Source organism: Oncorhynchus kisutch, linkage group LG15 (assembly GCF_002021735.2).
Source record: "Oncorhynchus kisutch isolate 150728-3 linkage group LG15, Okis_V2, whole genome shotgun sequence".
Lineage (NCBI taxonomy): Eukaryota > Metazoa > Chordata > Actinopteri > Salmoniformes > Salmonidae > Oncorhynchus > Oncorhynchus kisutch.
The window spans coordinates 53656443-53680935 of NC_034188.2; the positions used below are offsets into that span (position 1 = coordinate 53656443).

A 24493-nucleotide genomic window follows, 5' to 3' on the forward strand; every position below is an offset into this window, starting at 1 on the left:
TTATTGCTTTCTGATGGCAGATCTCCAGTGTGCTACCAAACTATGGCCTTTGGGCAAAGTTGAAAACGGAGCTGTCCACTCTCTACCGGCATCCTGAGCTGCACACTGGAAAGACAGCACTTTCTTTACTGAAATCACTCAACAACCTGCAGGAGGCCTTGTCTGAGATGGGTCTCTCTTCCCCCTTAAAAAGATCAAAACAACTCGCAACTCCATGGGCGAGAAAAGGTTAAATGCATTGGGCCATGCTGTATGACCAGCATGACCTCATCCAGAGAATGCCAGACTTTGATGACTAACTAATTGAGAAGTTTGCCCACGAGAAGGACCACCTTGCCAACTTCCTGTTCAAGACAGCACAGCACAACAATGATGAGTCCATAAATATGTCTAGTATGCTGCTACATAAGTGATGTAATATGCCAGGGAGATATGTATACTGTAGCTAAGAAAGTAATACTAAGTATGTTGTGTAGTACGTAGTTAATAGCCTATGTGTCTCACCCTAAGAATTTGGTCCCTTCTCTCCTTCGAACTTAGCCTACTGTTCTGACTTGGTGGTGCACATCTAGCCTATAGCCAGTTTTAGAGAAATGTCATCATTGAATATTGCAACAGATTTCATTGCCTGCTTACCTGCCCCCATTGTAATAGCTTTCATTGTCTGCCCTATGTGCCCCCGTTATTTATCCTACGGTTCGGACTTGGTGTACATTCAGAATACTCTAAGAACAGCCCATATTCAGAATTATATCGCTGTCCATTTCAAAAGTGCTGAACATTCGGCTACATTCGTCTCAGCTTGCGCACGTCTTAATCGAAATTACGGCTTGCCTCTTAATCACTTATCGTCATAGTTTGTACATCGGCATTGTTATATTGCTTATATAGGTCTATCTCATTACTATCTTATTAATAATTTTAGGCAATGTTAGAATGATGCATTTCATTGTTTTTCTTACTTTGTGTGTTATAGTTAGCTCTGGTGCTTTTCTCCGCGAGGAGGGTGGTAAGTTATAGACCCAACAGCATTATATTACAGTATCCCCTCCCTGTAACCATGGTTGCCAGTGACAGTCTCTTCCAATTCAAATACTTTTGTTCAGCAAAAAGTTCAGTAATAGACCCATGTCATTCCAGTTCATATTGCGAGGGCTGTTTTGTTTATGCAATACGCTGTCAGTGCGTCTATATGTTGTCTACAAAAGTGGATCCTTGTGATTGTATTGTCCTTCCTTTAGACTACATAGGACTAATAAAACACTTCAAATGGTAGGCTAATATCCGAGTCTGGGTCTCTCTCTCTCTCTCTCTCTCTCTCTCTCTCTCTCTCTCTCTCTCTCTGGTGACTTAAAGAAGAGTAAAGTTAAGGCCTCAACATCTATCTGAATTGTTGTCGCTGTCCATTTCGAAATTGCTGAACGAATAGGCCTAACTCTTCGCAGCTCGTTTGCTTGCACTTGCTTATACTTAGAGCTTAGTGTTAATTATATCAGAACGAACACTGTGAACATGAACGTAATAATGTTTGAGTATGGTTCAAAAGTCAAAACTCATGTCGACATTCATTATTATTGAAGGAGAATGCGGCTTTTATCCATATTTATTGAAGCAAGTCAGCCATAAGCTCCACTCTTGGGACAGCTTGATGTAGACCCTAAAAGTTTGTGGTCGCTGTTTGTAACAGTTATAATGCATTTCATGTATTGTTTGGAGTTGTGCAGTGGCTTTGCTGGCTCACATCTTAAAAAATGGGTTGTTTGCCCCACCAAGCCCGACATGCTAAAATCACCACTGCTACTCCTAACAACACAAGTAAATCCAGGACAAAGGGACCTAGACATTGTCTTCTTAATCTTAACTCATTAGACTCAATACTGTGCCATCATGAAAGAGTTAAAAATGATATGTAGCCATAGGAAAAACACTAGGATACATCTATTGAGATTAGCATCTATTTGGTTAGCTTAGTTGAACTAATCCTTTAATGCCAATGAAAACAGAGATTGCACAGTATTGAACTCACTAAACACATTGGCCTTTCTTTGTTTCCTTGGTTAATTTAGGTTAGTGGAGCATTAGCTTCAGGTTAGTCAGGGTTCACACAGCGGAAGAACAGCAACCTCCAAACACCTGTGAGTTATTTATTTTAAACATATCAGATAACTGTGATTTATTGTTCACAGTTACTGTATATCTATTTGACCAACCTTTAAACGTTTCATAATGGTGACTTGCGATCTTTAGATTCAACAACAATCACCATTTTACTGCACATGAATACTGTAGGTGCATTTGTTCAACTGAATTAGCAGGGTCCCCTGGCCAATGTTCAAAAGGCACATATACTTAAAACTGCCTAACACAGTTAAGCCTGAAAACCTGCTACCATAATATCATCATTTGATCTATTTCAGCCCGGGAGAAATTGTCAGTGTTGTTTGGATTGAGATGGGAAGCACACGATGATGTGAGCCTCTTTCAGACAGGTCTATCTCCCATGGTGATGGCTGTCCAAGTCGCACAGCAACCACTCAAACGATTATTTTTCTGACAGACAGAAGAGTAACCATTTTGGTGAACCCTATGGTGAACGGACAATTGAGAAGCTGGCGCCACAATAGACAGTTCATAAACAATTTATTTTGCTTATGACTTGTTTTCATAGGGAAACTTTGAGATTGTAATAAACTTCTGTACTGTCTGAAGAATAATTGCTTTGACACAAGTGACATGGTGAATACACTCCAGGTAATATATGATTCTATGATCAGATTTCTCCTAGTCCAATCCTTACCTCAAAAGTAGATCGACCTCACTCCAGATAAGTGCCGATAGGCAATCTATACCGTCACCATAATGACCCAACATCACTTAATATTAGCAATGGTAAGGAGGGTTGTTCCCTTCCTGTAACACAGCCAGTTGGACAAGTGACATTACAAGTTGGACAGTGTCACCGTCATTCGCAAGTCTGTGTTTTGGACAGGCGTCCCAGTGGACGGCCCAGTTGGTCCCAGTTTAATAATGAGTCTAAACACATAGGCTTCCAGATGGCCCCTGCGAGGACCCTTCTCTGTCAACTCCCTTAGGTCTGGTGGGAAAGACCCTGAGTTATTGAATCAGTTTCATAACAATAAACACAGTGGGGGTGGTGAGCACGAACCTGGCATCCTTTTAATCAGCCACCAGCAATGCCCGGGAGAGAGAGAGGCGCTTCTGTTTCCCCCTCACTTTAACGAGAGAGAGAGAGAGAGAGAGAGAGAGAGAGAGAGAGAGAGAGAGAGAGAGAGAGAGAGAGAGAGAGAGAGAGAGAGAGAAATAGGATGACGGGTCTAAAATTGAGCTGCATGATTATTCATTCATTGGGGAAGATTAGTGAGAGGATACTACAGTATGAGAGGGCTTAGCAGGTCTCCTAAACAGGCAACAAACAGAGGGGTCAGCTAAGGTGTATTTGTATTCAACTGAATGCATAAGGCACAGGGAAAGGTCAACGGGATAAAGGGATCATGTTGACTGCACCTCCCTGACTCTGGTCTCTGAATAACTTTGACTTTGTATTCTAATGGGAATGCATTCATTCCACAGCTGTGATTAAGACATGGGTTCATCAGATAGTTATGATTGTGAGATGATGAGCATTCAAATATCAATCTTAAAAACATGAAATGTACATTATTCTGGTATTTGTAATTTCATCCCCCAAATATATACTTGATTACCCACTTGTTTCAGGGGGTCTGGGGGACCAAAAAATTATTTTGAAAAAACGTTTTAATCACTAGATTACTAATCCTTCCCTGAAAATCCCACCCTCAATAATTAATTGACAGGTCTGAAACTCTACCAACCCTGTGACTCACAAATATCCTGCTCCTTCCCTGACAATCCCACCCACAGTAATAGATTGACAGTCCAAACTGTCCAAAATGTGTCAGGATAACGCAAGACAATGAGGAAATTAAATTGAAAATGCGAGTAATAACATTGTTTTACACAATAAGAATTAGAATGATGTACTGTACTTGGTAGTTTAAGAAAATACATTGTTAAATTGCACATTAAGTTTTCATTGTCTTATTGTCACAAAATAATGCAATCACAATAATGTAGTACAATTAGAGATGTGAATGTTGATGTATCTTTCAAAAAGTGTCTTTCTCAATATGGCAGTGTGTCACGCCCTGACCTTAGAGAGACGTTTTATTTCTCTATTTGGTTAGGTCACGGTGTGATTTGGGTGGGCATTCTATGTTTTCTATTTCTTTGTTTTTGGCCGAGTGTGGTTCCCAATCAGAGGCAGCTGTCTATGGTTGTCTCTGATTGGGAATCATACTTCGGCAGCCTTTTTCCCACCTAATGTTGTGGGTCATTATTATTTTCTGTGTGTTTGTGTGCGCCATGGTTGCGTCACGTTCGGTTTCTGTTTACCTGTTTTTTTGTTGTTGTAAAGGTTTCACTTTATTAGAGATGTGGAATTATATGCACGCTGTGCCTTGACTCATCTATGACAGGGAGTTTGAAGACAGTGAACGTGACACAGTGTTATCTGGTCGGGCATTGAACAAGAACTGTCAACTTGAAAATGCAAACTAAAGGGTTGCATTTAAATTTGATCACATAGTAATATTATTTTTAACGTATTATGAATTTATCATTATAAAATGTGATTTTTTTTAAACAGCTATATATATATATATATATACATAAATTGCTGCCCTGAATCTGCAATAGAAATAATAATTCTGGCAATTTGGGTCATTTTTTTACGGTTTGGGTTAGAGCAGGGGTCTCCAACCAACCTCATACCAAAATTTTTTTACCATGCTACTCATATACAGCCTGCATATTTTGTTATTGTGTGGGCCTGATTTGATGAATAGAAACAATGAACAGCACTGCATACTGTATTTGTGTTTTGGTTCTTAAAACCACACTTTTTTTTATTGTAGCCTACCTTATAAATATTTCCATTTTAAGATGAGGAAATTAAAGGGTTTTATATTTGAACAAATATGTAGCATGCAGTTACAGGACTAGACTACTATAAATTATTCTCCAATTCTTTTTCAATTGTAATTCTGTTTAATAAAGGCCTTTTAAACAACACAGTAGCCTACATAGTTGACAACAAATCGTGAAGAAACAGAATAATCATGAAAAGTATGAGGAATAACCAAAGGGTAGTCCCCCCCCACATCTGTTGTTTGAAGTGCTGTCACATTACAGTGTCACCATGACAATGTTTCAAATTAACTTGTCTCAGCAGCATACACATTTCATGCAACGAGAGTAGAAATGGCTAATTTGGTCGATATTACTTACCAAGCCAAGAAGAGCTGTTTTATAGAGATACAAATATCCTGTACTTTTTTGTGCTGTTGTTTGAGGTGCTGTCACATTACAGTGTCACCATGACAATGTTTCAAATTAACTTGTCTCAGCAGCATACACATTTCATGCAACGAAAGTAGAAATGGCTAATTTGGTCGATATTACTTACCAAGCCAAGAAGAGCTGTTTTATAGAGATACAAATATCCTGTAATTTTCCCTTTTGTGCATAGGCGCATACAGACACCAACTACTGAGCATGCAGTTTTCTGGTAGGCTGATGGAAGGGCAGGCTACCCAGAGTCAGAGGCAGCGATACAGCGAAGCCTAATCAGACATGCCAGGCTGCGAGGCTCATCATAGTTCTTACAGGCGAAGTGAAACGATACAATGAATTTGCTTTTGGTGCACGCCACTAAAATGACATGTAACAACACCCTGAGTGCATCGGAAAATTAAACAACGATACAACAGCACAACAAAATATATATGTAGGCAGGTGCCTTTTCATTTTAAACATCAGTGATGAAACTAGTGCTTTCTAACTGCACTGAACTTAAACAGTGGCGCGCTGGAGCGAAGCAAAACTTTAGAATGGTCAAAACCATTCATCTTAAGGCGACGATGGGTGCATAATGCAATCTATTCATTATTATATCATATATAAGAAGGACATATCTATTGTAAAACAGATTAGCTCAAAACATTACTAATCATTGAAAATAACTAATTACCCACTGGATCATGTTCATTTTGAAAGTGGGGGTGCAGCTGCTTCGTTTGCTCCATTGCTCAGGCGCCTATACCACTGGGCACACACTGGTTGAATCAACATTGTTTCAATGTCATTTGTCAACCTATTGTTAAGTGGGGTCAACGCAGAAAATACATTGAATTTAAGAAGAAAAAATCAATAAAAATCAGCCAGTACTGTTTTAATTTCAACCAGCGTTGTAAACATTGAAATTAGGGTAAAACTTCAACTTAAATACATTGACTTAACCTGACTAACAGGTTGTAATTTCAGCATAATAATCAGAACGATGTATACGTTTAAACTCCAATGAAAATTCACCATATAAATATTTTTCACCCTACTGTATATTCAAAATAGCCAATATTGGGGTGGTTGAGATTGTGTTACATTTTTTATTTTGATTAGACACATTATTTGATCTTGTTTCGATGTTGATAGTAAAATGCTATGTTTGAATCAACGTCATTGTTTTAACATCATGCCATCAACCTAAATAAAAAGGTACTGTATATTGACATAAAATGTAAAGACACAGTTCAACGATTGCAGCCTGAACATTGACTCCTACTGGCAATGCAGTTCAATGGGAACTAGTCCACCATCCAGATGCCTTCCTCTATGTACCCTGCTTATCTATGGAAACAAGGTGTGTTTGATTAAGCTGAGCTATCATGTCAACACATTTAGAAATTGGTCAGCTTCCATACTCATTTGCATAGACTACTTAAATAACATTGAATCGTTGAAAGTTACTCCTCTAACTTAAATAAAATATGTCTAATAAAATGTGAAATTCTACATACTTCCAACCATCTCATTATACACGTAGTATACCAAACATTAGGAACACCTTCCTAATATTGAGCTGCACCCCCTTTTTGTCCTCAGAACAACCTCAATTCGTCGGGGCAGGAACACTACGAAGTGTCAAAAGCGTTCCACAGGGATGCCGGCCCATGTTGACTCCAATGCTTCCACAGGGAGGCTTACCCATGTTTACTCCAATGCTTCCACAGGGATGCCGGCCCATGTTGACCTCAATGCTTCCACAGGGAGGCTGGCCCATGTTGACTCCAATGCTTCCACAGGGAGGCTGGCCCATGTTGACTCCAATGCTTCCACAGGGATGCCGGCCCATGTTGACTCCAATGCTTCCACAGGGAGGCTGGCCCATGTTGACTCCAATGCTTCCCACAGGGATGCCGGCCCATGTTGACTCCAATGCTTCCCACAGTTGTGTCAAGTTGGCTGGATGTCCTTTGGTGGTGGACCATTCTTGATACACACAGGGAAAAAACAGCAGCATTGCAATTCTTGACACAAACCGGTGCGCCTGCACCTACTAGCATACCCCGTTCAAATATTTTGTCTTGCCCATCCACCCTCTGAATGGCACACATACATGATCCATGTCTCAATTGTGTCAAGACTTAAAAATCATTCTTTAACTACATTGATTGAGGTGGATTTAACAAGTGACATCAATAAGGAGATCATAGCATTCACCTGGGTTCACCTGGTCATGGAAAGAGCAGGTGTTCTTAATGTTTTTATACTCAGTGTATATTGAATATAGGATGTAAAATATTTGTTACGTCTCTACATGGAATTTCAACGTATACATAGTTCTGATGATTATGTTGAAATTAGAATGATGTAACAACATGTTAGTCAGGTTAAGTCAATATACTTAAGTTGATGTTTTACCCCAATTTAAACATTTACAACGCAGGTTGAAATCAGATGAAAACAGTGCTGATTGATAACTTTTTTCAAATCCATTGTATTTTCCACATTGATTCCACGTCACAAGACATTGACAAATTACGTTGAAACGACGTTGATTCAACCAGTGTGTGCCGGGTGGGTAGGTTGCTGCAGCAGCGGCTGCTGACAAAATAACTGGTGGGGTGGAAAAATAATATGTAACCAACATAATACAGATGCTGCCACTCATACATCTAGCTATGAATCACACATATTATTCAACAAAAGAAATGAAAGTCGTAAGATAATAATTGTCTTTAGAGGAATTACTTGCTTCACTGATTCTAAACCCACAGGATGCAGCTGTACACTAGGGCAACACATGGCCATCTCAAGTCCAACTGCCATTGGAAATAGTTATTGTGACATCACAACATATACTGTACAAGATGAAACCCTGATGAGGGAAGCATGCCTGTCAAACTGTTGGTATCTATTACATGTATTGTATAGGAGCCATAAGAATGTGTGGGTGGGTGTCCGGGGATATCATCGGATGGGGCCACAGTGTCTCCTGACCCCTCCTGTCTCAGCCTCCAGTATTTATGCTGCAGTATTTTATATGTCGGGGGGCTAGGGTCAGTTTGTTATATCTGGAGTACTTCTCCTGTCTTATCCAGTGTAATTGTGTGAATTTAAGTATGCTCTCTCTAATTCTCTCTTTCTCTCTTTCTTTCTATCTCTCGGGAGGACCTGAGCCCTAGGACCATGCCTCAGGACTACCTGGCATGATGACTCCTTGCTGTCCCTAGTCCACCTGGCCGTGCTGCTGCTCCAGTTTCAACTGTTCTGCCTGCGGCTATGGAATCCTGACCTGTTCACCGGACGTGCTACCTGTCCCAGACCTGCTGTTTTCAACTCTCTAGAGACAGCAGGAGTGGTAGAGATACTCTTAATGATCGGCTATGAAAAGCCAACTGGCATTTACTCCTGAGGTGCTGACTTGCTGCACCCTCGACAGCTACTGTTATTATTATTATTTGACCATGCTGGTAATTTATGAACATTTGAACATCTTGGCCATGTTCTGTTATAATCTCCACCCGGCACAGCCAGAAGAGGACTGGCCACCCCTCATAGCCTGGTTCCTCTCTAGGTTTCTTCCTAGGTTTTGGCCTTTCTAGGGAGTTTTTCCTAGCCACCATGCTTCTACACCTGCATTGCTTGCTGTTTGGGGTTTTAGGCTGGGTTTCTATACAGCACTTTGAGGCTATATAAATCAATTTGATTGGATTTGTTATTTTCTTAATGTACTGTACCATAACACAGCAATGCTATCTACAGAATGTGGATAAGAGTTGAAAGCTTCTTTAGGTTCAACACATTTGAGTTCATATGTTGTTGTGCTCTCCGGGGAATCCTGCTCTTCCAGCTGGTGGAGAGGCCACACTGTGCTGAGTCTCTGGTGTCACACAATGTCCTGTACCGAACTCAACTGAACCGAGCTAGATGACTGTCGAGGGCATCTGTTTTCAAGAGTCCCTGTCACCACTGTTTGGAATATGTTTGCCAGAGGCCAAACTCAGATGTGAAGACACAGGCACTTTGTGTGGCCTCACTGGCCTGGTGATGGCTTTGAAGTGATCTAATGTTCTCCTTTTTGTAATGGTCAACACAACATCTGTTCAAATTAAGAACTGCTCACAGCACGTAGTTTGGTTTTTCACAAGGAATCAGAGCAGTGCACAACTATACAAGCCTCACAATGTTCACATTCAAACTATTCATGTAGTGACAAATTTGACTTAGCCTTTTTCAGAACTGTGTAAGGTGACTAGGTAACAGGAAGTATATTAAATAATGCTTCATGTTTTCATTCTCAAAATAAGTCATTTAAAAGGCCCACTGCAATCACAAAATGTGGTTTCCTGGTGTTTATATATACTGTAAATATTTAGTTTTTATTTGTACTATTTTCTACATTGTAGAATAATAGTGAAGATATCAAAACTATGAAATATCACATGGAATCATATATGTTATATTTGAGATTCTTCAAAGTAGCCCTTTGCCTTGATGACAGCTTTGCACACTCTTGGCATTCTCTCAACCAGCTCATTCTCACAGTTCCTCTGTGGAGATGGGATAACCTTCCAGAAGGACAACCATCTCTGCAGCACTTCACCTATCAATTTCATAGCAACAATTAGGATGGTTTGCTAATATGGCTAGGATTATGCCTTTGGCTTCTGGACAATGAAAGAAAGTTGATATGAAAACCACTAGAAAAGCAGAGAAATTATTTTTTGGTTACTACATGATTCCATGTGATATTTAATAGTTTTTATGTTTTCACTATTATTCTACAATGTTGAAAATAGCAAATAATTTTAAAAAAATCCTGGAATGAGTAGGTGTGTCCAAACTTTTGACTGGAACTGTATATAAAAGAGCATTGCTTATTTAATTTAACACTGTGAAATTGTGAAAATGATAATGCCCTTTTAGTGTAGGAGCTGTTTGAAAAGACCACCTGAAATTTCAACCTGTTTAGGTGGGATGGAGTTTTGGCCTGTCTGGTGACATCACCAGGGGGTAAATTAGTTAATAGACTAATAAGAAAGAGAGTTCCAAACCTCTCTATCAATAACAGATAGTTTTCAGTTTCCCCTGCCCACTCAGACCACTCCCAGACAGTCCTAGCAAAATTCTTGCTTTAGAAATGGCTCTTTGCTAACATGCTGACCAGACCGGACACGTCGCATGCGCGAGTGTTACAAAATACATTTAGAAATCCATGTTATTCAATTATAGCACCCACACTGCTCGCGCCCGTCAACGAGCGTCTGCGTTGCCAAGGACTAAAATAGAAGTCATTCCTATTTCTGACGAAGATCGCGTTGCAAGTCCTGCCTCTCCCATCTTCTCATTGGTTTATAGAAGCAGGTACCCACGTGCCATGTCCTCATTGGTTATACCCACGTGGGTGATTGAAAGACAAACTGTTTTGCCGGTCGTTGTGATAATACTATGAAAGTTTTGATGCCAATCACCATATAAGTTCAAAGATGAAAAGGCCTGGAAGGAGGAGAGATGACTAGAAACAATTTGGTTGACCATTTTATGTGTGTATTAATTGTCAGAGTAGAGGACCTTGTGCATTTCATGTAACATAACAACTCAATGTTTATATCCCAGGACAAATTAGCTAGCAACAGGAAGCTAACTAAATAGGACAAATTAGCTAGAATGTGCAAGCTAGCTAGCTAAATTGCCATACATGTTTAATGCTTTTCGACCTGTCCCCAAATTAATGTAATTGGTTCAGAGTTTGTTTTGATATTTTAACCTGCGTGTCGTGATCGCATTTGGTGTGGGGGGACAAAATAAATGTATGCACGATGGCGCACGATGGCGCACAGCCGGTTTGGGTTCCGTGTTAAGAAGCTATTTCTATTTTTTTTTATCTCAATTTTAATTGAAAACAATTTCACTAAGGTTATTAACTGTTATTTTATTGTTTTATAGACAGTGATGGTCGGAAATGTAGGCTAAAAGGGAGACAGATGCAGAGAGGAAGGACAGAGACAGGATTTGTACCCACATCGCCAGTGAATATATGGTTTAGAGTCTGGGGGGCTAACCACTAGGCCAGACTCCAGCACAAATGCATTCCTTTCTTAATGTATAGGTGATGACAGAGACTTATCACATCTAGTCTAACTGGATACCAGAGCTGACAAGGAATATATGTCAAGTGTTAGGATACTATTTTTACATACTTGATTATGCATCCTTTAGATTACTGATAACTAACTAACTACTAACTAACTACTGATACATCCTACATCCTACCAGCTGTGCTTGTATATAGATGTACAGTCTGGCCAAAAGTTTTGAGAATGACACAAATATTAATTTCCACAAAGTTTGCTGCTACAGTGTCATTAGATATTTTTTTCAGATGTTACTATGGAACACTGAAGTATAATTACAAGCATTTCATAAGTGTCAAAGACTGTTATTGACAATTACATGAAGTTGATGCAAAGAGTCAATATTTGCAGTGTTGACCCTTCAAGAACTCTGCAATCCGCCCTGGCATGCTGTCAATTAACTTCTGGGCCACATTCTTGCGTAATCAATGTTTGGAGTTTGTCAGAATTTGTGGGTTTTTGTTTGTCCACCCGCCTCTTGAGGATTGACAAATTCTCAATGGGATTAAGGTCTGGGGAGTTTCCTGGCCATGGACCCAAAATATTGATGTTTTGTTCCCCGAGCCACTTAGTTATCACTTTTGCCTTATGGCAAGTTGCTTCATCATGCTGGAAAAGGCATTGTTCATCACCAAACTGTTCCTGGATGGTTGGGAGAAGTTGCTGTCGGAGGATGTGCTGGTATCATTCTTTATTCATGGCTGTGAGTGAGCCCACTCCCTTGGCTGAGAAGCAACCCCACACATGAGTGGTCTCAGGATGTTTTACTGTTGGCAAGACACAGGACTGATGGTAGCGCTCACCTTGTCTTCCCTGGACAAGCTTTTTTCCGGATGACAATCAGAAAGGGGATTCATCAGAGAAAATTACTTTACCCCAGTCCTCAGCAGTCCAATCCCTGTATCTTTTGCAGAATATCAGTCTGTCCCTGATGTTTTTCCTGGAGAGAAGTGGCTTCTTTGCTGCACTTCTGGACACCAGACCATTCTCCAAAAGTATTCGCCTCACTGTGCGTGCAGATGCACTCACACCTGCCTGCTGCCATTCCTGAGCAAGCTCTGTACTGGTGGTGCCCCGATCCCGCAGCTGAATCAACTTTAGGAGACGTTCCTGGCACTTGCTGGACTTTCTTGGGCGCCCTGAAGCCTTCTTCACAACAATTGAACCGCTCTCCTTGAAGTTCTTGATGATCTGATAAATGGTTGATTTAGGTGCAATCTTACTGACAGCAATATCCTTGCCTGTGAAGCCCTTTTTGTGCAAAGCAATGATGACGGCACGTGTTTCCTTGCAGGTAACCATGATTGACAGAGGAAGAACAATGATTCCAAGCACCACCCTCCTTTTGAAGCTTCCAGTCTGTTATTTGAACTCAATCAGCATGACAAAGTGATCTCCTGCCTTGTCTTCGTCAACACTGTGGATATGTGGAAATGTTTTTGGGGGATTCAATTCATTTGCATGGCAAAGAGGGACTTTGCAATTAATTGCAATTCATCTGATCACTCTTCATAACACTCTGGAGTATATGCAAATTGCCATCATACAAACTGAGACAGCAGAATTTGTGAAAATTAATATTTGTGTCATTCTCAAAACCTTTGGCCACAACTGTACACTAGCTGGAACTGAAAATGCACTCATAAGAGAGATTGTTGAAAATGTACAGTACATGGCCAAACAAAACCACAAGCATGATAACAGAGTCATGACCAAAATATAAGTAGCAAAACCAGCAATCCAAACCCAGTACGGTGGGCAAGAGATAGTTATCACGCTTGATATATGATAATCATAATTATCGTCACTCACTCTGACCGCACTGTCTTTAAGTATGAGTTGTTGACTGTCATAAGACCAAAGCTTTGTGTGTGTGTGTGTGTGTGTGTGTGTGTGTGTGTGTGTGTGTGTGTGTGTGTGTGTGTGTGTGTGTGTGTATGTGTGAATATGTGTGTGTTTGAAATTTCAATCAAAGATGAGGTGGTTGGTGAAAATATCAAGATAAGAAGTGCCCCAACCCAACCAGGAGCGAGAAAATTCAATTTAGCGAGGAACAGAGGGAGATGGATAAGAGGCGCTAAGACCAAGTCAGGGACACATTCATTACCCAGCCAGTCTCTAATCTTCTGACAAAAACAACGGCCCGCTCTACTTTACAGAGGCTGGCTTTTGATCATGGTCTCATCTGTTTCTTTTTGTTTCATCCGACTAACTGGTCAGCTGAAACGTGGGCTCAATAGGGTCAGCATAAGTGTTTCAGGTGCAAGAGATCCTGTTTCTCTGTTATAAGATCTCAGAAAGCAATGTGCTTGCTGCTCAACAGACACCCTGGTTTCAGTTCCTAGTTCATCGATGTAAAGCAGCTCAGAATGGGAGTTGGAGGCATGACCACACAGTAGACCATTACAGCCTTGCTAACCATAGGGGTAGTCGAGGTGTCACGGGCAGTTATCACCGTCTAGACTATGTGGTGTGCTCAGTCGCCGACATGCACCTAGCCCCCTAATTAGGATTATGTCGGGATTTTGTCTTGGTAAAGGTCTTAAGAGCAAACATAAACATCTCCTATGCAGAGCGCACACACACACACACACAAGCACACAAACTTACTTCACCATTGTCGCAATTTGTCTCTCCTAGGCTACTACCGTACCTACGAAACAGAATTCATTTGAATGCAGGGAAACCGAAATCTGTCTTACCCAATTTCTACCAGCATGCCACCTTTGCAACTAGAGGTCGACGAAACTCTAGATCACCTTTACTCCACACACAGAAACGCATACAAAGCTCCCCGTTGTCCTCCATTTGGCAAATGGTTACAAGGAAAAACTCAAACAGGAAGTACAGTCCCAGCTCAATACGGAAGTGGTCAGATGAAGCGGAAGCTAAGCTACAGGAGTAACACTGTAAGTTATTTATTTGATCATATCAAATATAACCGTGATTTATTGTTCACAGTTATATCTATTTGACCAACCTTTATACGTCCATAATGGTGACTTGTGATTTAAATATGCTGAACCTCAACACGGGGGCCCCTCAGGTGTGCGTGCTTAGTCCCCTCCTGTACTCCCTACTCACCCACGACTGCATGGCCGTGCTAGACTCCAACACCATCATTAAGTTTGCTGACGACACGATGGTGGTAGACCTGATCACAGACAACGATGAGACAGCCTACAGGGAGAAGGACAACAACCTCTCCCTCAACCTCAGGAAGACAAAGGAACTGATCATGGACTACAGGAAACGGAGGACCGAGCATGCCCACATTCACATCGATGGGGCTGTAGTGGAGCGGGTCGAGAGCTTCAAGTTCCACAGATTTCACATCACTAAGGATCTATCATGGTCCACACAAACCAACACAGTTGTGAAGAAGGCACGACAACACCTCTTCCCCCTTAAGAGGTTGAAAAGATTTGGCATGGGACCTCTGATCCTCAAAAAGTTATACAGCTTCACCATTAAGGAAATTTTGACTGCCTGCATCACCGCTTGGTATGACAACTGGTTGGCATCCGACCACAAGGTGCTACAGAGGGTAGTGTGTACGGCCCGAGCTCCCTGCCATCCAAGACCTCTATACCAGGCGGTGTCAGAGGAAAACCCCCAAAAATTGTCAAAGACTCCAGCCACTCAAGTCATAGATTCTTCTCTCTGCTACCGCACGACAAACAGTACTGTTGCACCAAGTCTGGAACCAACAGGAGCCTGAACAGCTTTCACCCCCAAGCCATAAGACTGCTAAATAGTTAGCTAAATAGATAATCAAATCTGCATTGTATCTGCATTGACCCTTTTTGCACTAACGTTTTTTACTCATCACATACACTGCTGCTACTGTTTATCTATCTTGTTGTCTAGTCACTTTATTCCTAGTTTCATGTACATATTGTCATGACATTACTTTCATTAATCTGATGACTGTTATTAATTGAATCAACTAAATATGTTTAATTGTTTACCCAATTAAATTAATCATGAAACAATTAACTCATTAGGATTTGGGGCACCACAGATGAGGTTGTTTAAAGAGTTACCATCTCCCAAATTAAACTCTAAAGGTCTTTACTGATCACATCCATAAAACAGTCAATGTAGTAATCATTACCTCTTATCATATCATCATTCTGAACAGTCGTACCCTCGTGCATCTGCAAAAAACCCAGCCTTACTCATGATTCAGTACTACGCAAATTGGTTTAATTATTTATTTATTAGCTAACTAAATAATAACACAGAATAAACATACACCCTTTACATGAGACAAAGGTCCCTAGTGGACTGATAAAATATGGCGGCTTGTACACAACGAATGAAAAAGGGTGGGGAAGATAGAGAGAGAGAAAAAGGGACACTAATCGTGGATACATTTTAGAACTATTCTCACATTAATCATATACTTTGCACATGAACTGCTGACCATTTGGAATAAGAAATCATGAATGTATTTACGTGTGAGTGCTTTGTTTGCCATTTATCTCTGGTGGAACCAGGCCTTCTTAGAAAGGTTGTGGGTTGGCCTTTCAGAGGCACGCTTGTAAAGCTCTGATTGTCCGGAATGGTCCGGCCCGTCTCTTCTACTGTTGTTCACTCTGGAAGATAGCCAGCCGTGAGATAGCCAGCCGTGTCGACGGTTCCCATTGGTGATGAGCGTAGTAGGATAGTCTTACTTAGATGAGCTTTTCTCGATATCTGACTTAGGACAGCTAATCCGCCGTACCAGTGATTGTCTGGTCACCTACACCTTATGTTGATTATTGAGGGTTCAGGATTCAGATCACTTTACATGCACAGCTACAACCTGGCAATGTTCTGGTCTAAAGGAAGGTGAGTTTATTTCTAGTGATGCACCGATATTACATGTTTGGCCGATACTGATATCCAATATTTTCCTTGCCCAAAAAAACGTTACCGATAATCGATATTTAAAATATTAGTGGCCTTTTAAGCATTCTAGTATAGTTAAATAGTTAACACACACATGGACACAGCTGTCTAAGGCACTGCATCTCAGTGCAAGAGGCATCACTAACATCCCTGGTTAGAATCCAGGCTGTATCACATCCGGCCGTGATTGGGAGTCCCACAGGTCAGCACACAATTGGCCCAGCATTGTCTGGGCCGTCATTGTAAATAAGAATTTGTTCTTTAACTGACTTGCCTAGTTAAATAAGGGTTTTACACACACACACACACAGACACATACACGTGTATGACCCCATTACCAGTAAAACATCATCAAAATCTATTTCTTTCACTTACTTGCTGGGCTGTTTCGTTGTTCATTTGTTCAGTCGTTTCTTTCTCAACCAGGACTTATATTGGAACGCCATTGGGTCTTTGCGTGTCAAAAAAGATATACATCAAATAACACTATTTGACGTGTCAAATAACATGGCATAATCTGTTTCGGTAGCTATAGTTAGCTAGCTAACTATATAGCTAGGTGTCATCATCTAAAATAACCCTAATTTATAAGACAGTTCTTATTTGATAAATGGTGGTCAGACCCATTTATGTGAAGCTAGCCACAATAAGGATTAGGTGCAATAGTCAAATCATCAAATCAAATCAAAACACATAACCCGGTCTGGTCGAGCCTCACTAGACTGATGAAGCTAGCTGGCTACTTATAATGTTAGCTTTAGGCAACTGGGTTAAGTAGCTGGCAAGCTATTTATTTTCATGAACTGAAGTTCAATTTCAATAGGCGAACATCAAGTGGACACCTAGATAACACTTACTCACAATGATTCCTAAATCATTGCTAAGAATAATGAAAATGACTGCAGTTTCTACTGGTCATTGTTTTCAGGCTGGTTGTATTGGTGCTAGCTAGGTACCAAGCTAAAGCTAGCTACCCCAGAAGTTGTAATCGAACAAATTATGCTTTATTACCAACGCGCTATTGTAAAACACATCGTTCGTGGCCGGTGTTTGCTTGTTTGCAGACTTTTTTGTACAGCTTTGACAGTGCTACCGTATCTTTTTTGACGCGCAAAGACCCAAACGGTGTTCCATAGTAGGTATGTCATGAAGCTAATAGCAGTGACGCTATTAATCGGTAGGGCAACATCTGAAAAATAGCGCACTCGGTAGTGTGTACCAGTGCTTGACCAGTCGGAGAAAGCCAACATCACCCACGAAAGAGAACGGTTGATTGTCAAGGGCAATGAATTCCATTATCTTGGCTTTAATGGATTTCGCCTTTGAGTTGTCTCACTGAAAATGTCTTACTCTTTCAAATGACTGCTCGACTTGTTGACTGCTCGATCCACACAGCAGACATTGTGGGCTAGGTTGGGAATGCTGTGTAGCATGTGTATGCGCAACATTTTATGTGGCATTATTACGTGATGTACCTACGTTATATAGGTATGCATGGTAGCTTTGACATCAGTTTTTAACATCGGCATTAAACTAAACATGTTGGCATTTTCAGCTAATATTGGCCGATTTGGAAATGTTCTCCAATATATTGTGCATTCCTACTTATTTCATCAGCTCGTGTTGAGATTTAAAGTTCCAACCATTTCAAACGTGTAGCTCACGTTTCCTGTTCTCTGAGATTCACCGTTTAAACCACTTCAGATGTGGGCTGCAACTCCTCGTCTTTCCTGGTCCGATGTTATTTTCTGTGGGCAATCCTTTTATGCACTTTGGCCAAATGGGACGGTTCCGTCAGTCTGACACACTCTCCGACCGCACTCGAGGCGTGGCTACTTACTATGCACAGTTCATAGGAGATAGATCCTCTTATACCTCCTAAAATCACATTCATATCTTAACTAAAATACTTTCATCATTTTAATATTTCATATACAACGTTAAGGGTGGAGACTTCACAACTAGTGTTGGGAAAATACTTTTCAAGTTACAGTATTTCCTTCATAACCTTTTTAATGACATCACAACAAACAACATGACATTAGTTTTATTTAGCTCCCCACTGACCATTCCCCACATTTTTATGTTAGAATTATTGTTCCAGTATCCACATTTGAACGTGTTATAGTTTCGGCGGGAAAAGTCTGTTAACAAAGATATTCTTCTGGTGAATTTTACTGAAGGGGGAGAAAGAGCTCCCTTCTCCTGCAATTTATAACAGGGTGTGAACTATCAAACTGGCCCAGTTCCCTGGGCCTCTTCTGTGGGTGAGAGAATGTCTGGTTATTGTCAACCATTTCCATTCCTTGCCATGCTGATCTGACCTGTGATCCTCACAGGACAGTCATGACAATATCTACCTCAATTACCTCGTACCCCTGCACCTCGGTACTGGTACCCAATGTATATTGCCAAGTTATCATTACTCATTGTGTATTTATTATTACATGTTATTACTTTTCTATAATGTCTCTATTTTCTTTCTCTCTGCATTGTTGAGAAGGGCCAGTGTAATCATTTCACTGTTAGTCTACACCTGTTGTTGACAAAGCACGTGACAAATAACATTTGGTTTTATTTGAATGCTGACCTGTATTTGGCTGGTGGCAATCTGTTCTTTCATACCATGACAAAGTCTGTCAATTTAAACTGAGTGACACATTGTGGAGGTCAACTACCTATACTAGCTCTAGCATCCCATTCGACAGACATTATGATGTGAAATACTGTACTGTCCATGAGATGAAGGGCAAGGTCAGCTACCATCGGCCTTGGCCTCCACGTCTGCACTGCAAATCATTGCAGCACACAGTGTCCTTAGCTCCCTGCATCACCCCTGTGACTTATACAGCCAGTGACTGATGTGGGGGAGACCAGCCCATGTACGGTGTCGGCCGCAGCAACCTTCACTTGGCCCTAAGCAAAGAGCAGGTATTTAATCCTGGCCTAACAGGCTGCTCATTTCACGCTCGGCTGGAGAGCCAACTTCGGGTCTCTATAATGCCCAGGGCAGGCGTCCTGCAGGGGAAATTAATGACTTCAATAAAAGTGCCACATTTTCCACTCAAATTCCCACCGGAGGGTTTTATTGGCTGAGCCTTAATTTGGCCCAATCAGCTTGTTGCACCGGAAATTAATGAATGAGTGTTGAACAGTGGCCACACTGACCTGTCGACCCTTTCGAGATTCCTACAAGACAACTGATGTATCACCCTCTCCCTCTGAGGTAGGATGCTGAAGTATCAGTCACCTCCAGGGACACACTGGGGCATTCAAGTTGCCATAGATAAACAAGGTCTGTGGGATGTTTGTAAACACCAGCACTTTATGACAGTCTGTTTTATTTCTGAGTCTGAATTCAGGCTTTGAAATCCTCCAGGAAGTTTTATGCAGAGTCCCAGAGCCAAAGTCCAACTAGTCACTGTTATCAGCCTGCTGGTTGACAGGCTTGAAGTGGCAGCAGACCCAGAGTACACAGGGGAAGAATGCCACTGACACTTCCTAAACAAAAAAAACAGCTGCCCTGCCAGAGGAAATACACGGTAGTGCTACAAGGTGAATGCCAGAGTGCAAATAGATCACTTCAATGAAGAGAGGTCTGGCTCTGGGTGGAGGAGGTATGGGTGCCGCTGGGATTTGTCAGTTCCTGTGTGACTTCCTGTTCTGTCAAACTTAGTTTATTTTACTTGATTAGTACTCTTCTGGTGGAAACACGCAGCTTGCCATGAGGTCATAAAAGGTCAAACGAAACTAAATTATCTAATTCATACTGTTTGTGTGAAGACAGTCCTTTCTCATAATGCTGGTGACCAGCATTGTGAATGAAACCTAATGAGACACGACCATAATACACAGACTATGGTTCCGTTGTGAGTTGATGAGCATGGTGCTCCCTAGTTTGAATGTGTGTGTGTGTATGTATGTATTAGTAACAAGCTATGTGATACCCATGAGAGCTCCGAAGCAGAATGAGATTTTATTACCAAATGCGGGACAGGTACCCAAATTAACCATACATTACTTAATTAACGGTCAAGAAAACAAGTCCCCAACAAGCTTTCCTCTGTCCTCACAGTGTTAAAATAGGGGTGAGAAAGGGCACATTTTTTACTGCTTAAAAGGAGGAAAGAGGCCTAGCCCACCATAAAGGTTTTCTGGGAAGTGTAAAGGAATCTGAGGCAGTACTAACTCAAGTTGGCATGTTTTGTTCTGTGTGTTTTTCCCATCTGTTGTTTAAAACACCACTCCAAGTCAGGAAATCCTCCAGTTTACAAGCAGCGTTCCCCCTGCCAATGAATATTAAATAAAAACAACCTCTGACAGGAAGGATAGCCCTCGACTCTACAGAAATGGTCTCTAAATTCGATGTAGTTATTATTTTTTCACCTAAACTCAACCAACCATTTGCTATGCCAATCCAATGGTCCTCACATTCAAAATACAAATCATTTTGTATGTCACAACAGCGCTCATGGATAAAGTACCCTGGAGCTATGACTGCACTTTCCAAATACAGAAGAAGAAATCTTCCTCTTCCCCAAGGCTTCCTTCCTATATGATATTTCATCCACATGCACTTACGTTTTCAGAGCGCTGAGTAATCGAAGGTCTGCAGATTAGGCAAAGTGCTGGTAACAGGTGCAGACAGAGTGCAGACCACTCAGAGGCTTGTATTCCCTCTGTGATGTCTGTGTGAAAGTGCTGACAAGTGCTTGACTGACCTTCATGTCTTAAAGTAATGATGGACTGTCATTTCTCTTTGCTTATTTGAGCTGTTCTTGCCATAATATGGTCTTGGTCTTTTACCAAATAGGGCTATCTTCTGTATAGCACACCTACCTTGTCACAACACAACTGATTGGCTCAAACGCATTAAGAAGGAAAGAAATTCCACAAATCAACTTTTAACAAGGCACACCTGTTAATTAAAATGCATTCCAGGTGACTACCTCATGAAGCTGGTTGAGAGAATGCCAAGAGTGTGCAAAGCTGTTATCAAGGCAAAGGGTGGCTACTTTGAAGAATCTCAAATATAAAATACATTTCGATTTCTTTAACACTTTTTTGGTTACTACATGATTCATATGTGTTATTTCATAGTTTTGATGTCTTCAATATTCTTCTACAATGTGAAAATAGTACAAATAAAGAAAAACCTTGAGTAGGTGTGTCCAAACTTTTGACTGGCACTGCATATACAAACAATATACAGTGCATTCAGAAAGTATTCAGACCCCTTGACTTTTTCCACATTTTGTTACACTACTGCCTTATTCTAAAATTGATTTAAAAAAAAATCCTTATCAATCTACACACAATACCTCATAATGACAAAGTGAAAACAGGATTTTTTTTTTTTTGCAAATGCATAAAAATAAAAAAACAGAAATACCTTATTTACATAAATGGCCCTTTGTAATGACACTCGAAATTGATCTCAGGTGTATCGATCATTGATCATCCCTGAGAAGTTTCTACAACTTGTTTGGAGTCCACCTGTGGTAAATTCAATTAATTGGACATGATTTGGAAAGGCACGCACCTGTAAGTTTTGTCCCACAATGTAGCCACAAAGTGTGCCATAAGGTCCAACAGTTGACAGTGCATGTCAAAGCAAAAACTAAGCCATGAGGTTGAAGGACTTGTCCGTAGAGCGCCCGAGACATGATTGTGTCGAGGCACAGATCTGGGGAAGGGTACCAAAAAATGTCTGCAGCATTGAAGGTCACCAAGATCACAGTGGACTCCATCATTCTTAAATGGAAGAAGTTTGGAACCACCAAAACTTTCTAGAGCTTGCCCCCAGGCCAAACTGAACAATCGGGTAAGATGGGCCTTGGTCAGGGAGGTGACCAAGAAACCGATGACCACTCTGACAGAGCACAGTTCCTCTGTTGAAATGGGAGAACCTTCCAGAAGGACAACCATCTCTGCAGCACCACCAATCAATCTCATAGCAACAACTAGAATGGGTTGCTAATATGGCTAGGATTGTGCCTCTGGACAATGAAAGAAAGTTGATATGAAAACTAATAGAACAGTAGAGAAATTCTGGTTAATGGCATGAGGAAGTCTTTATAAAATAATTGCCTCCAAGTTTCTATAGGTTTGATTTCCGCTAGGCTACTTTGAAGCAAAGTAAGACATGCCTCATTCTTTGAAGTAAAGTAAATCGTTCAGGTTTCAAACAATTATACTGCAGATTGCTAGATTGGATTCCCGAGCTGACAAGGTAAACATCTGTCCTTCTGCCCCTGAGCAAGGCAGTTAAACCCACTGTTCCCAGGGCACCGATGACGTGGATGTCGATTAAGGCAGCCCCCCCGCACCTCTCATTCAGAGGGTTTGGGTAAAATGCGGAAGACACATTTCAGTTGAATGCATTCAGTTGTACAACTGACTAGGTATCCCCCTTTCCTTTCCTCAAGCTCACGTTGCAAAGTGGTGGGTGACGCGCGGACAGCCTGCCTACTGTTGACTATACACTCAAATGGCGAATGGAAGGTGTGCTTGAATTACAAGTAGCTCTTTTTAATCCTGGCCATCAAAACAGTTTCTAACACAAGATTGCATTTTAGAATAGTTATTTGTTGTACAATGTACAATGACTGGGCTTATAAAAGCACGTTTCACTCCAGTACCAGCATTTTCAGAAGGTACTCTCGTGCTGCCTGGCAGGTGATAGGCTATTCCTCTCCGCAAACTAGGCTCTGTATGTATGCTGTATGTTGTGCGCGTGTGATGAATAAGATACATGACGACTAACTAAAATACAATTTAGTGGCCAATTGAATGACACTAAATGATGCAAATGAACCTATAAACCGATAAGCATGACCGGTCAAATGTATTTTCAGGCCGATTAACAGTTAAACGTTAACATCCCTAATCCCAATGTTAATTGAATCAGTTCTTAATGACTTTTCTAAACTGAGCGAGTTGAAATGGAATTGACCCCTACCAAGGTGTTAAACCAGGAATGTCAGCAAAGATCATCAAGACTGAAAACCAAGTGAAACCTAATAACTTATCGAATATGAAAGATCTGACTTAAAAATGTCAAACATGGCATGGTATTGGTCACAGCTGCCATAATGCAAAAATGCACCTCAACCAGATGAGCATAAGGAGGCTAGTCCTTTGATATTTGAATAAACACACATTTGCTTGGTAGCCTTACCAATGTAACACAAATAAGCACAGGAGACGTGAATAGGTGGATTGTTGCAATGTAAATTTCAGTTAGCTTTATGAGGGTACAGCAAATATAGGGATATGAGCTCATAGTTAGGATGCCAAGTAGGCATGTGGATTGAAAGGTTTCAATGCATCGTCATTAAACGGAAAATACAACTTCTTCCACAAGAGAGCTAAAAACATGCCAAAAGCCTTTTCATGGCATATTCCCAGTGAAACGTCTACCTCAGTGACATGCACAGCAAATTAGAGACTACAGTCCAATGACATCACCTTAGCAGGCAATCCAGCTCTACCTGGAAAACAATAGACCAAGCTGTCGTAGGGTCGGCTGTCGTAGGGTCGGCTGAGGCTCCCCGCTCATTATTGGGCTATAACCACTTCACCTGTCAGGCTATTAAAGATGCACTGTGCAGAAATCGCTCCGCCATTTCCTGGTTGCTAATAGTTTGCCTAATTTCAGTTTATGTGACTAAACAAGCAAGTATAGTGTAGAGTACAATCATTGTACCATCTAAACCGCCGTGAAATATATTTTCCATTACTACAAATATTGGTGTACAAAATCTGGTGTACAAAACCTAAAGTAAAAGACGCAAAAAACGAAACTTAAGAAAGGGAAACCTAGAAATAGAAAATATCTACCACTTCTTAGTCTTGCTTTCAACAAGAATGACAGATCTATAAAACACATTTCTATGTGAAATTGGTTGGGTCGCCCAAAAAGTTACATATTGCAGCTTTAAGTGTCCATGCTTATCACACGTCCCCTGTGTGAGACCGTGAGCAATTACGCAGCGCTAGCTCGGCTAGATTAAACGTGCGAGCGCTTCCCCCTTCAGTGACCCTGGATACTGAGGACCCAGCCCCAGAGAGACAGGCGC

The 24493-nt window shown here is 41.0% G+C and overlaps 1 protein-coding gene across 2 annotated transcripts in view; it reads right to left on the bottom strand.

Moving 5' to 3' along the window:
• The window catches only part of LOC109905469 (G-protein coupled receptor 4-like), a 49675-nt gene that overhangs the window by 21411 nt on the left and 3771 nt on the right, over positions 1-24493 (bottom strand). The window contains exon 1 of one of the 2 annotated variants that reach the window (XM_020502855.1): positions 3167-3236. The exons of the other annotated variant lie outside the window; for it this stretch is intronic. The gene's annotated coding sequence lies outside the window, so the exon portion shown is untranslated. Of the gene's footprint in view, positions 1-3166; positions 3237-24493 lie in introns of those variants that run through there. 2 annotated transcript variants of the gene reach the window in all.